The following is a 14,725-nucleotide window of genomic DNA, read 5'->3' as shown; positions in this document are numbered from 1 at the left end:
ATATAGAATAGAAAATGTCTTTTCCATATAAATAAACAGTGGTGTAGGTGTTTATATTGCTGGCTTCCCGAGTCACTGGTCTCTGGATATCAAAATACTAACAACAACAACAACAAAGTCCTTGGTACTATGTTTCAAATGACGATAATAGGGCTTTATTCCCATTTGTCAAAAATTCTTAACTGAAAATGAGAGAAATCAGAATTAATATATTGACATTTTCATGTATTAGTTTATATCTTTATCATGTTTATTTTTAGTCAGTTTAGATAGCCAAAATTTAATTGGATTTTTATTGATTTATATATATATATCAAACCTCTTGACTAGTGGCTATTTAATTTGTATGTGTGTGTGTGTGCATGTGTGTGTGCAAAATAATTAATTTCTACAATCATATAAACATATAGACCTGGTACTCTGAAAACTATTCTGTTATAAGAATTAATAAGAATCAGAGTTTGGAAAATTAACATTGAATTATTGTCTTGGTTAATAAGAAGCTTAAGAAAGATTTCCAGAAAAGAGTGGATTCCATAAGCTACTTAGGTAAACTTTTCCTGTACTAAATAACCCTGGATATGAGAAGCGTTATTCCATTTTTACTTAATTTCTATGAGTTAAAATGTTTGCTTCCTTTTCTGATTTCACTGGAGATGAAGAAAGCTGGTTACAAAACACTGTTCAAGTATAGGACCACATTTGTCTTGTTCATCACTGTCTCACCTGTCATAGTAACTGGCATGTAGTAGGTGCTTGATAGATATTTGTTGAAAATGTAAATTAAAATATGAAGTCCATATTTTAATTAATTTTCAGTACCTTTCCTTCTAATAAAATAATCCCAATTCTTGTACAAGTCTACAATACCATATCTGCAATTCAGAAATTCCAAAATCTTTTACAACAGAAATTTAAAAAATAACATATTTGGTAGCAAATCTTAACCTCACATAAACTCACTTTTTTGGTGGCATACTTTGATCTAAACTAACATGAGGATATTTATAGCCTTTATTGCACTTGTTATGCATAGTCATATAATTTTGTTGTAAAAATATTAATGTAATGTTGCCCCTTACCATCCTGTGGTGTTACATAACATAAGGTATATGTACTTTTTCTCCCCCACATACCTCTCTGAAGTTCTATACATAATCACATCCAGCCTCAAAGGCTTTGAGTAAGACATTGTGGAACTAAATTACTATTACCTCATCTTTTCAGTTATTTTAGACATCTGTTTGTAAGTTTCCTATATAACTCTCTACCAAGATATCCATCATTTGTCACATATCAACATCAACATCTTTTGTTTTCCTTATAATAAAAGTTCATTCTAAACTTTTTCTAAGGTTTCCACATCTCTGCTCTTCAACCCAGAGGAACCACTTAGAAGAAAGGGCAATTCAGCTTCTATGAACCTCCAGTTTTGACCTCTCTTTAGAGAGTGCTAACAAGGATGCCAATTAGTGTCAGTTGTGATAGCAAAGTTTTATGATTTTGACAGGGTCTTATTTTTAAAGAAATAGAGTGTCCTACCTACTCACTTCACATATAATTGTGATGAGGAAGCTGTAAGGTAATGATTTTGTATGTACCTCCTATCTAGACAAACCAAACTAATGATCTTAAACTCAAAAATCTCTAAGTTCTGTATCTGATGTTTTGATTTATTGTTATTGGTTACTAAATACTTTTTAAATGCAGATATACCTCTCTAATAAGTACTTATTATTATAATACTTGGGAAAACAAATAGCATATTTATAAAATGAAAATTGCTTTAATTCCAAATAGGATGGTAAGACCAGAGGCTATGTAGAAAATATATACAAAATTAGAGTAGAAAAGCAATTTATGCAACTGTAAATTCAGTGAAAGTTTCTATATATATTTGAATTGAGCAGCCTTACATGTAGACGAAATAGTTTATTTTTAAAAAATGGCTACTTCTGTAAAAAGTACACATATTTTACACACAAACATACACATACACACAGAAATAATTTTAAAATATAGAGTTCTCCACTTACTAACTGTATGAACTTGCATGAGTCAGCTGAAATCTTTGGCTTCCTTATTTGTAAAATGAAGATGATAACAGTACCTGCAGTTGCAGCAACACTTAATGTTTAGTAGGCACATAATAAGCATTAAATGATGGGAAATAAAATAATAATGATAATAATAGTTACCTGGACTTCCACTATACTGAAATTATTACAAAGTAAAATTTTCTATGAGGGCAATTTTAGACTATTAAGTTATTTACTCCTCAGTCTGTATCTCTGATTCCTCAGATATGTTTTTTTTTTAATTTTTATTTTATACTGGAGTTTAGTTGATTAGCAATGTTGTGTTAGTTTCAGGTATACAGCAAAGTGAGTCAGTTATACATGTACATATATCAATCCTCTTTTCAAATTGTTTTCCCATTTAGGTTAGTACAAAATATTGAGTAGAGTTCCCTGTGCTATACAGCATGTCCTTGTTGGTTATCTATTTTAAATGTAGCAGTGTGATATGGGTTATGAATAGACCAGTTGAATTGAAGAACACTGGGTGTCTGAGGAGAAAATTAGAGGGCTAGAATACTGCAAGTGGGAGAAAGGAGAAACCATGGAGCAGGTGGGTGCACTAAAGAAAAACTTACCCACTAAATGTTATCAACTTTAGTTATGCTATTATTGCCACATAATAAGGATATTATTAAAGTTACTATTATTTTCTTATTTTTATTACTAATTAATTTTCAAAAATGATATTTGCTAACATTTGAATGTCCACAGTCTTAAGGCATAATTGAAATCCTTTTCAAAAATTTCTTTGACCCATAAAACTTGTTTGGTTCAAATGTTAATAATGGTCTGCTCAATAGTGTATTAGAATAAAATAATGCAAACATTTGTCTAAATATAATTTTTTCCTCATAAACAGAAATTCTCATTATATTCATTTTACCCAAATCAGAGACTGCTACATATCAGCTTCTTTTTAGCCCACATTGTCCTATAATTTTTGTACACAGCCCTTTTAAAAAACCAACATCTACACAACACATATCATAAATGACATGAAATATATTTTAAGATATAAAAAGTAATTCACTTTAGAAAAGCTCTGAAAATTGAAATTAGGTGTTGAAATTAATATTGAAAATATTGCAAAGGGGATGAACTTTTCATTACATTCTATCACTCTTTGGAAACACTGATTTTGGTTGAGATGGTTCTCCAATTTTAAACACACACCCACACACACACACACACACACACGTACACACATACACACCCACATACACATACATCTCTAGCTGCTTTGTTTCTCTGACCATGTAAGAATGGTACACTCTTCCTTTTGGGCAAAGCTATCAAACAGCTGAGAGACATCCTCTCTTGAACAAATAAAGCAGATGGAATTGTATGCACAACAGTCAAACAGGCTTTAGTGTAATATAGACTTGATTATGAGCCGTGGTTCATTTCTTACTAATCTAGGCACATCACTTAACTGTGTTAAGACTGAGTGGCATTACCTCTAAAATGGGGAAGATAATTTTGCATCAGAGAGTTGTTATGAAAATTATACCCATCAATACTATCATATCTAAAGTTCTTAGTACAAATTAAGAAATACATATATTTTAGCTTGTCTTGAATAGTCAGATGGCCACTAGACATAGAATAAAAATCATAAGAGGGTACACTAAGAAACACTCAGAACCCAGGCTGAGATATGAGATAAGGAAGTTAATGGACAGAGCACCGTGAAAGGGGATTTTAAGGAATATCAAACTCCTGAGCACTTCAGAGTGGTTCGCTTACAGTCCCTAGTGGGCAATGATGGTATATCTGGCCATGTTGAGAAGCACACAAATCAAGGACAATTGATCACAGTCCTCAGCATCTTAGCCCCAGGTCCACAGTCTTTCTATCTTTGCTGAACCACGTTAGCAGCCCAAGTGATTTCAGTCTCCACACCGAGGATATTAGGATGAAGATTTCTACATCACCACTCCCATCTCCATTCCCTCAACCCCATGCTCAACTAACTATTACTAACACCCCATTATTATCCTAATTTGTTCCACCTCCACATAGATTCTGAAACGTGTTTCTCTCAATGCAGAAAAAACCTTTACAAAAGAAAGAGATTCGAGTTGATTTCTGAAGAAGTAGGACTTAAATATGCAGAAATTTCCAGGCGAAAGGAGAGAGGCCTTCTTCTTTTGGGAGTCCTGGAGTGTTATACTGAAAATGTTCTGTAAATATGTACACATGGTTACTCTTCCTCAGGAGAGGAAACAATGAAGCTAGGCTACAACCTTAATTCTAAATGGCTAAGCAGCCACTTACAGTAATGCTGACCATTCTGACCCAGGGCTTCAGTTCCAGCTACCAGTGAGAAGCAATGGGTAACAGTTTTGATCTTTGTTCTTGAACATGGTTTATGGCTCCAGGAGGAGTGCTTCCCTGGATGTCACATTAACAAAAATGATATTGAGCAGAGTAATTAACGTGTTATTCTGCTTTGGGAAAGGAATACACTGGACATTTTCATTTGTATAAAGTACAGCATTATGGTTAACCTTCTTTCCCTCTATACTTAGGATAATCCTTTGGCACATTTTGTATTTTCCATTACAATTATTGATTTCTCCTTTGTTTTTCGTTGGTCTCTGGTGCATAAATCATCATGCATTCACACTATTAAGCTGATGAGTACTCTTGTCACCATGGATCCAAAGTTATGTTCTTTGGAATTGTTTTTATAAGCTGAAACTTTGCCCCAGTGACTAGGAAAGGATGTTAGTGATTTAAGGAGGTATGTGTAATTTTAAAATGCACAGACTTTCTTTCTGAGCAGAACTGTGTGACAGTCAATGGTAAACAAAGTTTCTCTTCACTAAGCTTCTCATTACAGAAGACTGATAACAGTCCCATGTGACAAGAATGCGTAGACACTGAAAGTAACAATGACAATTTGGTGCTTTAAAGTCATATAATATGCAGTTAACAGCAGACTATTTCTGCTTAAGTGTGAGTCAGAATAACAAACAACTCAAACAACTTCCAAAATGAGATTGCCACAACTCCAGGATTATTCTTTATGCCAGGGTAAATTGAATTAATAATATATAGAAAAGGCATAAGAATTATTAGTGGATTGGGGGACTTCCCTGGTGACGGAGTGGTTAGGAATCCGCCTGCCAATGCAGAGGACATGGGTTCCAGCACTGGTCCGGGAGGATCCCACATGCCGCGGCGCAACTAAGCCCGTGTGCCACAACTACTGAGCCTGCGCTCTAGAGCCCGCGAGCCACAACTACTGAGCCCATGTGCCACAACCACTGAAGCCTGCTCGCCTAGAGCCCGTGCTCCGCAAGAAGAGAAGCCACCACAATGAGAAGTCTGCACACCGCAACCAAGAGTAACCCCTGCTCGCCGCAACTGGAGAAAGCCCACGCGCAGCAACAAAGACTCAATGAAGCCAAAAATAAGTAAATAAATAAATTTAAAGGCACTTCCACAATGTTAAAAAAATAAATAAATATTTTTAAAAAAGAAAAAGAATTATTAGTCAATTGGGATTCCTCTGAAGTACATTGAATCCTGTTTTGGAAGGCTTTAAAAGGACTTAATTATTTTTACAAATTACACAATACTCTCAATCTCTTGATATAAATATAAATTATTTTTATTTCTTATTTCATATTAATTATTCACATAAATTATCTTATTGGCATGTAGACTGTTAGTGAATTTATTTTTACTCTAGAGATCTTTAAAATTCATTTTTTAAATAGTAGTATTTTCTCCATACTAATCTATACAAATCTTTAAAAATTCCCAAATTAAACAAATACTTTGTAGATCAGCTTGAGTATGAATTGTGGGAATCCTGATTAAAATACCTTTTGGCTAACAAACCCTTATTCAAAATGACACAAATTCTTAGTGGGATACCTAAAAATAGACAAAGAGAACAAGATGAGAATATACTCTAATACTAAATTCTATGAAACACAGTCAATTTACTTTTAGGCTCTGGGAAGAATACTCACTAATACAAAATCCATGGAACAACATTTAGAAAAGTAAAAGTAAAAAGGGTACATATCAATAATTTTTTTTCACATAGACCAGAAAAACATGGCCCAGCTGACAAGAGGTTTTCAGATGCTTCATTGGTTTAGATGAGGAAATAGTTCATCTCAGACCAGCAAAGTTTTGATACATAAAAATCTAATAAACACGAGAAATCAGATTAAAATTCATATACATCGATCCACTGGCTGTAGATTTAAGATGGGGTTTTAACTAGTCCCCAAATAGACAAATATGTAGGGAAAGAGCTAGCCTTGCCTACTGTATTTTGTCAACTTTCAGATTTTACTAGATATCTCATGAGGCCTCTGGGGAAATTACCATAGTTGAAAGAAGAGGAAATTATTCTGAAGACTCAGAGGAAATACATATAAATCTCTAAAATGATTTATTATAACTGGAAAAATATTTTAGAAAAAGGATATGCCCATTATGATACAGGACAGAAACCAGGCCATATGACAGTATAACTAGGTAAGTTTCAAGGACTATTTGTTGATATTAAAAGTGATCTTATTAAGATTTAGAAAGTAATATTAGGATATTTAATTTTCATTTATAGAGTTAAAGTGTGTCCTGGTTTAAACAAAGAGTAAAAACAATGTCAAAATTTAATTAGTAATGGGGAAGATAAGATGAACTTTCCTTGAATGTAAAATATAAGAACTAAAGGGACAAGATGCTGATAAATATGGAGGAAAGAGAATGAAGAGATAACCTAGCATGGATAAGTGATACTAAGAGAGGAAACACCTTGGAGCCAGTTTCTATCCATTCTTTTCTAAAGTTTTCAGTTCATTCTGATCAACCCACCATTCTCTGCTTCACCATCTGTGCATAGGCCTCCCTCATTATTATTCTACTGAATCTACTGGAACTAAGACAATAGCTATTTCTTTAGGCTAAAGTTAGTGGTCACTTTGTAGACTTTATTTAAGTCTACTTATCAGTACCTTCCTTCTTGAAAGTCTTCCTTCTCCTTACTTCCATAACACAGCACTTCTGAATATTCTACTTTTCTAGCTGCTTTTTCTCAGTCTTCTTTGATGTCTCCTCCTTTGTTCAATTATCAAATACTGAAATGTGCAGTGCAGTCAGGTTGACCTCCTTTCTCTACTATCACATGACTATCTCCCTAGTGATCTCACTAATTTCAATTGACAAATTTAGATCTCTGATTCATAATTGTTATTTTTGATATGACTCTTTTACTAGGAAATCAAATAAACTCTCAAATTTAACATGATACACACACCCCAAAATTCTGTATTCCTCTGTACCCATTTCCCCCCGAATTGTTCTCATTTTGATAAATTTTCCCACATGCCTAGCAATTACTCAATTTAGGGAATCTAGAACCTTGGCTTTCTTTCACTGGTCTCCTGCCCCTGCCCAGCCAAAACATTACTCCCATCCTGGTCCAAGTCACTATCTTCTGTTTTTGCCTTTTCAAACATTTCTCTGCTTCCTATTGTTCGTCACTGATAACCCATTTGCTAACTAAGAGCCAGGGTAATTTTTTAACAAAGATAAATCAGATCTTGTCACTCCTTTGTTAAAAACTTTCAATTCTTTTTCATTGCACTAAGAATAATATCCAATTATAATGACACAGAAAGATTAGTAATAAAATAAAGGGCAAATGAAACAAAAGGGCCCAGAGTAAAAATATTAATTTCAAGCAAAGTGAAAATCAAGACAATCAAATCAGTGACTAAAGGTTAATTTTAAATTGATAAAATGAAACATAAAATGAAAGTTATAAAATTCATAAACCTCTACATGCAAAGTATAATGAAAATATATAATGGCAATAGCTATAATTCAAATGTTTAACATATGTCAGGCATTATGGAAAATTCATTATTTCATTTCATTTTCAGAAAACATTGATTATCAAGGTCTTCTCACTGAGTAAAAAACTGAGGACTCTAGTTCTACAGATCACAAGGGATGGAGCAATAGTACGAAGAGAGTTCTGAGTGTTTCCACAGACTATGCCGATTATAGCAAACAGGACAATGACACTGAAAAATATAGAACAAATTGAACACAATTGTGGTGGAAAACTTCAACTCTGCTTTGACAACTTTGACAGATCAAGTAGATAAAAACAAGTAAAGGTATAGAAAAATCTGCATTTTGTAATTGTTATGGGAGGACCTCAGGACAATCTCCCAAGTTGGACCTGATTTTGTTTCCTTTTTATAGGGAGAAAATACATGTAATTGGTTGAAGGTATTACTTTTAAACAAAATATCTTAAGGCCTATGTATCCATTCCAAGAAATAAGTTGTATATTTTAGTGAAAGGAGTCTCCTTTAGAGAAAGGAGACAAGCATTTTTTGGAAGTCTTTTCTTGAGAAATTTTGTTTGTTTGATAATCATGTTTCTAAAAGTTCGTTGTTAAGTGTACTTCAATGGAGAATTATGCCAATTCATTGTGTATATATATATATATATATATATGTATATACATGTAAGATTGTATGTATGTATACACATATATATGATTATGTATATATACACAATGTGTATAGAAAATATATACCTATATATATAAATAAAACACATATATATCACATTTTATATATATATCTATAGGATGTTAGGATGTTTATTTCATGGTATTGGCTGCTGCATGCTGTTAACACCCTCAAATTTCTACGCTCTTTTTTGAATCTTCTAATTTGCACTAGTTTAGTGCATACTTTGATATGGTTGAGGATGAAAATTTTGATACATTTGAGGATGAACTTCAGTGTAGATGTTATCTACTATTGTAATTTACAAGATAAAATGTAAAGACTGGCTCTCTTTAACAACTTAAATTTCTCAATGTCTTAGAGTTTAGGGCTTCTTTATTTTTAATGGCTATACCTACTTCACAGGAAAACTGGAAACATGAAGACAATAAATAGTGAGGTGGACCCAGATGTGTAAAGACATTACAGGTACAGTCAGTAGGAAGACTTATGTTGAAAGGTAGGCAGCAGATGTAAGCAAGCCCAGGAGCCATAGCCCTTTTGGTAGACATGATAATGATATCACAGTTTGAGAGTTCATGGTGGATAAAGATGGGCTCAGCCCTAACTTACAGCAGGCAGGTTTATAAAGGTTTTCTTTGCCTTTGACTTGGCTAAGCCTTTGTTCTTGATCTAAAGTCTAGCTTTTTAAGGGTTGTTTCCTTTCAAGACAAAAAGCTATTAATCCTTTGGGAAAGGGAGAGTGCCTTCCCAGATTTGTGACTAAAATCTTACTAGTTTATGGGGAAAGTGACACACACATTTAGATATGTGACAATTTGTGGTGGGGTGTTGGCAGACCTTGGTCAGAGACTTTGAGCACCAGTCATGGTTCCAGTTGGGACCTCCTGTTACTGTTCTCATTTTAATAACATGTGCTGTTGAAGCAGGTGCACTGTCCTTTCTTCAGCCTGTAGCATCCTATCCTGGATTTTTACATAAAGAGGTTGGAGTGGTAAATGTATGAATAAAAAAGTGAGAGCTATGCAAAATTTATGGATTAGAAATAAACAAATTTTGTTTTTCTTTATGCTGGGCTCGTCCAACTTGAAATAAGTTAAACTGCTAAAATTGAAACAAATATTAATCATCAATTTAGCATATGTTTTCTTCACTCTGTAGCCCATCACATTTGGACCAGAATAAGGACTTTAACTTTGTCTGTTGTAAATTAGACACTTTAATGATATAAATGATTAACCCCATTTCTCTCACTACCTTATGTAAGTAATAAAGGAAAATATCTAGATATATGTTTATCTGAACTTGGGACAGGTTTGTAATGCTTATTGATTAATGGATTAATTAATTAATTGCTACTTTTAATCTCTACCCTGTCCTTATTCTAAGTAGCAGTTTGAGTAAAAAAAAAATTATTAGCTAATCTTGATATCCAATATTCCATGGCTTTTTCCTGCTTACCGATTCCTGGGGCTGGATTTGTCTAATAGTAGTTTCTTACCAGGTGGGTGAACTTGTTCTACGGACTCTCTTCAGTTCAGACAAATTGATCTCTATGTAAAACAAGTGAACATTGCCACGATTGACCTCAAAAAAGTTAAACCAACCACAGATGGGTGTTTTACTTTGTATATTGCTTGGAAAGAAAGAACAACCACATGAAGATCACAGATTCTAAGTAGCAATTTTACTACAAAGAATACTAATACTTTGTTTTTCTTATTACTGCAGATTAACAATATGAAGTGAGAGAATACATGTGGATTTCAGAAATAAACTGATTCTTTTTCCTACATTTTTTCCCATATAATTGTGTGAGCTATAAACAACTGTAGAAACTGTATATTTTCCTGCTCTTTAAAAAAATATTGAAAAAACTGAATTCCAATCTTGTTTTCTAATTTAGAAATTCCTGACAATTTTTTAAGATGTGACATTTTTCTTTTCTACCTATTCCTTACATTAGATTCTTGTCTATATTAATGTATACATTTATATAGTCATCCATCAATTAATTAATTATCTGTAGTAGAAGATCTCTTAATAAAACTCTTTTTAATCATTTTAACAGATGAATTAAATTTTCCATATAGCATATTCTATCTAATGCCCTGGCATGCTGAAAATTTATTGCTCATAGGATATACTCTATTTTGCCATGGAATATTTATTTCTACCTTGGATTGAAGACTTGCTGCAATCACAAAAGTTTAAATAATTATAATATAAAGTGATGAAATATCTAAGGAAAAAGCTATTGCAATGAAATTTAAAATGAATGCTTTGGAAAGACTTGATATATGTAAATGACTAAAAATTATGTGATGATTTTAAAAGACTGAAGAAACATAGTAAAAATTGGAAAGGTCTGACACTCATATTGCTTTAAAAATGTGTGTAAGTTCTATTTTTACTTTAAAGACATTGATAATGGATATTGGAGATGATGCATTAGAGATGGTTTATGCAATCAACCAAGATGGTCAATATTCCAATTTATCTCTGGCCAATATCAAACTGGTTAATGGGTGTTTATGTTTTAAGTCAAAATATAATATACAGTGTTTTTCATCTATTTATTACCTTTATGTATCCACATCCTATATTTTTAAGATTTGCTACTGAAATGAACTCTTTTTTTTGCCTTCTCATCCTTTTATTTCCTTTTGATCTTCTTTTTAAAATTATAGTTGATTTACAATGTTTCAGGTGTACAGCAAAGTGATTCAGTTATACATATGTATATATGTGTGTGTGTGTGTATATATATATATATATATATATATATTCTTTTTCATACTGTTTTAATTCAACCTGTAATGAAACAAACTCTTTTGATTTACCTACACACTATGACGGCAACTCTTGTACAATAAAAAGACTTATAATATATCTGTGTATCTATTTGTAGCCTTTTTCCATAAAGAATTAAAGATGCGTGATCAAAGTCATTATCACAATTTTATCTATAATTAAACCAGACATTATAATAACACATCTTTATTATTTAATTCTTTTAATTACACAAGTAACCAACTCCAAATAATATTCACGTGTGTATTAAAACAGTATGAAAAAGAATATATATATATGTATATATATATATATATATATTCTTTTTCATACTGTTTTAATTCAACCTGTAATGAAACAAACTCTTTTGATTTACCTACACACTATGGCGGCAACTCTTGTACAATAAAAAGACTTATAATATATCTGTGTATCTATTTGTAGCCTTTTTTCATAAAGAATTAAATATGCGTGATCAAAGTCATTATCACAATTTTATCTATAATTAAACCAGACATTATAATAACACATCTTTATTATTTAATTCTTTTAATTACACAAGTAACCAACTCCAAATAATATTCACTGAGTTTTAATTCTAGAATTTCTATTCTTTATCATCAAAGAAGTGGAAATACTCATAATCAGATGTGGGCAAATAAAAAGTTTGTCCTTTCTCTTTGTAGTCAAGTTCTAGGTGTCCATTTCTGTGTCTCTTGCTACGTTAGACCACTGAGCTGACTGGAGACCATTTTTGTACCAACATTATTATAACAGTAAAAGAAGCTTCCTTGTTTGTAACTACTTACAATTTAGATTTTAAATTTAAGTCTAAATCAACAGCATTTTAATAACATTTTGCTTCCTCCTGAAATTGTGAAGAATACCTGTTCATTATCACATGGCTTCTCTACCTTTGTCTTGGGGCTATCACTTTTCTCCATCTCTTGATTATCGTCTGATCTGCCTTTCTGCATCTGGGCAAAAGTCTATTATAGCTCTGTCTTACGTTGACTTCTTTTAATCTGTCTGTGCATTATTTGATCAATTGGTTCTGTTGTCCTAGTCAGGTGTTTTCATTTTATTCATTTGTGGGTAGAGAATGACTTCCAATTTGAATCAGAGGTATAAAATAATCCTATTAGACAGAGTCATAGAAAGGTATGTCCTGCATTATAGAATTAAACATGCCCTCTGGCTGTAGCATCTTGAAGTTTTACTATTGAATCTTTTCATGCTCACTGCTGTATAGACCATAAGAACATCTCCACACTTTCACTTTCAGTGTCTGGTAAGCTTAGATAGTTAAAAATTGAAATTAAATATTTATCCACCTTACCTATCTTTTTTATTTGTATCTATATATTTATAAGTATTATTTTTTATAAATATATGTATGTACATGTGTATATGTATGTATGTGTGTATATGTATGTCTGTATATATATTTCCTATATGTAGCATGGAAGGGATATGACTGGCCACTTCTCACAGAAAACAAAACAGGTGGCTTGATAAATAAAGGATAACAATATGTATCTTTCCTCTAAACATGATCTGAATTTGCTATTTATTTTATAGAGACTTCAAAATGAGCAACAACTCCTGAATGTACAATGAAATGCTCATTATGATCCTAGAAAAAAAGTTCTGTGTATGTTCAAATGATAGTTTATCATAATAGAGTGATATTTATGTAGTTCATCAGTCTGTGGTAGCAGTTTTTGGTCTATCTTCCTTTGCTACTGATATTATTTTTATTTTTTCTGAAGATAGAAGTAAATACATAAGTCCTCAGGATGAAAAATATCTCTTTTCTATCAGGCTCAAACAATATCACACAATTGTGAATCCCACAGCTATCCCATATTAAACCTAGGGATTTATTCCGAAGAGTATTACTTTAGAAAGAATTCTGACAAAATTCTAGGAAAAACCTATGTGAGAAAGATAAAGCTATTTTCTATTGCTTAAAATTTTTTTCTACTTCTCTTTAATTTTTTAAAAGGCCTTATAACTTCTTTATATCTGATAAAATTCTGCATTATCTTCTTTATATGTGGTACAATTCTTGGTGTACAGCTGGCCCTCCTGAAACTTTAAGGTGTGACACAAACTCAGAGGTTTTTGATGTTTACCTTTAGAGGATCTGTTCTTGAAAAAGTAATACAAAGTTTTTGTTAAGAAAAATATACTCTATGTATCATAATTATTATTAGGAGAAATTTATAGTTAGCTATTTCTGAAAGGGAAATGGGAAGGTTTTAAATCATCTTCCAGCTGCTTCTTGTTTCTGGAACCATGGATGCTTCTGCATCATGGTTTTAGAATGAGCTATGCAAAATTAATATTGCACTTTATTTTAGCAACAGCTTCAGGTCCAAATTCCTACCAAAATCCATCCCTTGCCCCATAATCTTAAAGCCTGTCAAGCTAAGGCTTTTTTTCACCCTGGGCCCCATTCTGGTCCTGCTTGCATTACAAGGGCAAGGGTGTTTTCCAAAACTGGTGTGGAAAGAATGACACTTCTTGAAGAGCAAGGTCCTTGGCCCTGTTTGGCTGTATTTCAATGTGTACCTGATAGACTGACTTTCCTTTCTCAGTGTTTTATGCTGGATTCTATTTTATTTTACTATCGCGTGTTAGAATGCTACTCTTTGTCATTGACACCTTTTTATACACTCTCTCTAGATGACTCCATTGAGTTTCATGCGTATAAATGATATGTGTGTTGATAATTCTCAAATATATAGCTATATCCCTGATCTTCCCAGGAACTCCAGATTCACATACTCTGCCTACTACTTGATATATCCACATGGATAACCACTAGGCATATCAAACTTAATATGATCCAAATAGGACTCTTGATTTTTATTCCAAGTCTGCTTTTCCCTTATTCTTGCTCATTTCAGTAAATGGCACTACCATTCACTCATTTGTTCCAGCCAAGCTTCTAGAGCTGTGCTATCCAGTATAGTAGCCACCACTGGCATGTGGTTATTTAAATTCAAATTCATTAAAATTAAACAAAACAAAAAATTACATGTCTCAGTTGCAGTAGTCACATTTTGAGTGCTCAATAGCCACATATGGCTAGTGGCTACCGTATTAGACAGTACAGATATAGAACATTTCCATCATTGCAGAAAATTTTATTGAATAGTGCTGGTCTAAAGTCATGATTTATATGTCTCTCTCTCACCATACATATCAGGTCCTATCTGCTTTATCAAAAGTATGTGGTTGGGCTTCCCTGGTGGCGCAGTGGTTGAGAGTCCGCTTGCCGATTCAGGGGACACGGGTTCATGCCCCGGTCCGGGAAGATCCCACATG

Source organism: Physeter macrocephalus, chromosome 8 (assembly GCF_002837175.3).
Source record: "Physeter macrocephalus isolate SW-GA chromosome 8, ASM283717v5, whole genome shotgun sequence".
NCBI lineage: Eukaryota > Metazoa > Chordata > Mammalia > Artiodactyla > Physeteridae > Physeter > Physeter macrocephalus.
This window is presented reverse-complemented; position numbering follows the sequence as displayed.